This window comes from Schistocerca cancellata, chromosome 5 (genome assembly GCF_023864275.1).
Source record: "Schistocerca cancellata isolate TAMUIC-IGC-003103 chromosome 5, iqSchCanc2.1, whole genome shotgun sequence".
In the NCBI taxonomy this organism is placed as follows: domain Eukaryota; kingdom Metazoa; phylum Arthropoda; class Insecta; order Orthoptera; family Acrididae; genus Schistocerca; species Schistocerca cancellata.
Window position 1 is genome coordinate 782932218 of NC_064630.1, and position 4525 is coordinate 782936742.

The 4525-nt window shown below is 47.5% G+C and overlaps 1 pseudogene; it reads left to right on the plus strand.

Annotated features, from left to right (window-relative positions):
- Positions 1-1574: 1574 nt before the first annotated feature.
- Positions 1575-1692, plus strand: LOC126189923 (5S ribosomal RNA; annotated as a pseudogene).
- The last annotated feature ends 2833 nt before the right edge of the window (positions 1693-4525 follow it).

Genomic DNA, 4525 nt, shown 5'->3' on the forward strand with positions numbered 1-4525 from the left:
CTTACAGGATAACTGCGCGAAATTTCGATTTGTTATTACCAATTTAAGGTTTCCATTTGACTCCCCTTCGTATAAAAGGGAAGTGCACCGCGCGCAGCTGCCGTTTGTACTCAGGTGATCCACGTGAAAAGGTTTCTGGCGTGATTATGATCGCACCACGGGAATTAACAGATTTTGGACGCGAAATGGTAGCTAGAGCTAGACGCATGACACATTCCATTTCGAAAATCGTTAGGGAATTCAACATTCTGAGACCCATAGTGTCAAGAATGTACCGAGAATACCACGATTCAGGCACTACCTCTCTCCGCGGAAAACGCAGTGGCCACGGCCTTGATTTAACGACCGAGAGCAGCGGCGTTTGTGTACAGTTATCAGTTTTAAGGGGCTCCGGAAAGGCTCAAAATCATGAAAAGTTCAATTTTTACTTTTTTGCGTTTTCTGAATCTGCAGACTATTATCTTTTAATAGATATATAATTTATTCAATTCCGAAGACTACAACTATTTTTAAATTTTTTTTGAAATGTGTTCTACATGGGCGTGACCCACTGTGGCGCTGTTAAACTGCTGTCAAATGGTGTTATTATTAACGTCCATGTTCATCAGGTACATTTTAGTGATATGAGATAAAGTATGTGTTGTGGCTAACCTGTGATGGTTCAATATATATCGCTGGTGTGATTGTCGATTGTTTCATGTTTATTTACTCTGTCGTTATCTCGAAAATATTCGTAATTAATTATGTTTGTTGAGTTTCTGTTTTGTTGAAGTATAATAATGAGTAAAAGTAAAGTTATTAGAAATCCTCTGAAGGCTTTTAAGAAAAGGACAAATGTTGGAAAGCCAAAGGTATGTGTTATTACTGTAAACAATAAAGACGATAACCAAGTGAGTGAACCTAACTTGCTTTAGACAAGGAACGCCTTCGGGCTGCAGACAGGGCTGTAAAGAGTCTAGAAATACAAGCAAGAGTAAACAGGAGGAGGAACAAGAGGAAGCTGGAGGAAGAGTTTGCAGAGGATGAAGATAATCCATCCTATGGACCTGGAATGCACTAAAAAGTTAATCCAATCTTTGTCGCTCGATTCCCAAAACTTTTGTTTTCTCATAATAATTACATGTTTTCTAAGGATCTTCCAAACATATTTGTTTCAAACTTTCAGTAAATGTTACGCAGTACCTTCTGCATAATTTAACACAGCCTTTTTCCAAAAAACTGTATATTTTTGAATATATAAATAAAAAATTGCAAAAAATGTTGTGAATTTTCATTACAGTTGAAAAAAAATCATCTTTAATAACTGAACTAGAATTTTGTAAAATCCCTGTGTTAAGTTGTAGCCCACATTCCAATAAATAATCTGTAAAAAGTTCAACTTCCTACCTCAAATACTTTGTGAGGAAAGATGTAATTTATAAGCGTTATTTTAACATTGCAAGTATAGGGCGTTCCGGAGCCCCTTAACAGACAAGTAGCACTGCGTAAAACAGTCGTAGAAGTCAATGGGGGATATACGGCGAGCGTATCCTTTAAGACAGTGCGGCGAAATTTGGCGTTAATGGGACGTGGTAGCCAACGGCCTTGCCGCAGTGGTAACACCGGTTCCCGTCAGGTCACCGACGTTAAGCGCTGTCGGCCTGGCCTAGCACTTGGATGGGTGACCATTCGGTCTGGCTAGCGCTGTTGGCAAGCGGGGTGCACTCAATCCTTGCAAGGCAAACTGAGGATCTACTCGATTGAGAAGTAGCGGCTCCAGTCGCGTAAACTGACATACGATAGGGAGAGCGGTGTGCCCCGCCACATCAGCGTCCAGTGACGCCTCTAGGCTGAGGATGACACGGCGGCCGGTCAGTATTGTTGGGCCTTCATGGCCTGTCCGGACGGACGGAGAGATATGATAACAGACGACTGACTCGAGGGTCTTTGATGATATCACAACATTGCCTGCAGCGCCTCTGCTGGGCTGGTGACCTTATCGTTTGGACCACAGACGACTGGAAAACAGTGGCCTGGACAGACGAGTCACGATTTCTGTTGATAAGAAGTGACACAGGGTCTACTCTGGCACAGACTCCACAAAGCCATGTTCTCAGATTGACAACAAGGCACTGTGCAAGCTGACCATGGCTCTGTAATTGTGTGGGCTGTGTTTACATGGAATGGACTGGGTCCTCTGGTCCGGCTGAAGCGACCGCTGACTGGAAATAGGTACGTTCGGCTAGTTGGTGACTGTTTGCAACCATTCAACCATGAAATTTCTACGGATAACAGTGCGCTGAGTCACTGGGCCACAGTTCTTCGCGCTTAGTTTGAAGAACACTCTGGACAATTCGAACGAATGATTTGGCCACTGAGATCGCCCGATTACCGAATGGGACATAATCTAGCGGTCAGATTGTGCACAACAGCCTGAACCAGCAACACATTCGTAATTGTTTGAGTCATCACTCTTTTGACTGGTTCGATTCGCCCGTCGTGAATTCCTCTTCACCTCAGAGTAGCACTTGCTACCTACGTCCTCAATTATTTGACCGAGCGAGGTGGCGCAGTGGCTAGCACACTGGACTCGCATTCGGGAGGACGACGGTTCAATCCCGCGTCCGGCCATCCTGATTTAGGTTTTCCGTGATTTCCCTAAATCGCTCCAGGCAAATGCCGGGATGGTTCCTTTGAAAGGGCACGGCTGACTTCCTTCCCCGTCCTTCCCTAATCCGATGACACTGATGACCTCGCTGTCTGGTCTCCTCCCCCAAAACAACCCCCCGCCCCTCAATTATTTGCAGGATGCATTCCAATCTCTCTGTCTTCGTCTGCAGTTTTTGCCGTGGAAGCTATCCCCTTATGTTTTAACGGGTGTCTAATCATCCTGTCCCTTCTCCTTGTCAGGGTTTTCCACATATTCCTTTCCTCCCCGATTCTGCGCAGAACCTCCTCATTCCTTAACTTATCAGTCCACCTAATTTTCAACATACGTCTGCAGCACCAAACCTGTTCCCATTTCTGCTACTTCTCATTACTTTCGTCTTTGTTCGATTTACTCACAATCCGTATTCATTAGACAGTTCATTTCATTCAGCAGAGCATGTAATTCTTCACTTTCACTGGGTATGGCAATGCCATCAGCGAATCGTATCATTGATATCCTTTCACCTTGAATTTTAATTCCACTCCTAAACCTTCCTTTTATTCCTCTCATTGCTTTTCCAATGTACAGAACGAACAGTAGGGGCGGAAAACTACATGCCTTTGTAATCCGAGCACTTCGTTCTTGGTCGGCTACTCTTGTACATATTGTATACTACCTATCACTCCTTGGAGATTGACCCAGCTTTCCTGAGATTTCGAACGTCTTACACTACTTGTCATTGTCGGACGCTTTTTCCAGGTCGACAAATCCTATGAACTTGTCTTAACGTCTCTTTAGTTTTGCTTCCATTACCAACAGCAACGTCAAAATTGCCTCTCTAGTGTCTTTACCTTTCCTGCTGCCAAACTGATCGTCATTCACTCCTGGAAATGGAAAAAAGAACACATTGACACCGGTGTATGAGACCCACCATACTTGCTCCGGACAATGCGAGAGGGCTGTACAAGCAATGATCCCACGCACGGCACAGCGGACACACCAGGAACCGCGGTGTTGGCCGTCGAATGGCGCTAGCTGCGCAGCATTTGTGCACCGCCGCCGTCAGTGGCAGCCAGTTTGCCGTGGCATACGAAGCTCCATCGCAGTCTTTAACACTGGTAGCATGCCGCGACAGCGTGGACGTGAACCGTATGTGCAGTTGACGGACTTCGAGCGAGGGCGTATAGTGGGCATGCGGGAGGCCGGGTGGACGTACCGCCGAATTGCTCAATACGTGGGGCGTGAGGTCTCCACAGTACATCGATGTTGTCGCCAGTGGTCGGCGGAAGGTCCACGTGCCCGTCGACCTGGGACCGGACCGCAGCGACCCACGGATGCGCGCCAAGACCGTAGGATCCTACGCAGTGCCGTAGGGGACCGCACCGCCACTTCCCAGCAAATTAGAGACACTGTTGCTCCTGGGGTATCGGCGAGGACCATTCGCAACCGTCTCCATGAAGCTGGGCTACGGTCCCGCACACCGTTAGGCCGTCTTCCGCTCACGCCCCAACATCGTGCAGCCCGCCTCTAGTGGTGTCGCGACAGGCGTGAATGGAGGGACGAAAGGAGACGTGTCGTCTTCAGCGATGAGAGTCGCTTCTGCCTTGGTGCCAATGATGGTCGTATGCGTGTTTGGCGCCGTGCAGGTGAGCGCCACAATCAGGACTGCATACGACTGAGGCACACAGGGCCAACACCCGGCATCATGGTGTGGGGAGCGATCTCCTACACTGGCCGTACACCACTGGTGATCGTCGAGGGGACACTGAATAGTGCACGGTACATCCAAACCGTCATCGAACCCATCGTTCTACCATTCCTAGACCGGCAAGGGAACTTGCTGTTCCAACAGGACAATGCACGTCCGCATGTATCCCGTGCCACCCAACGTGCTCT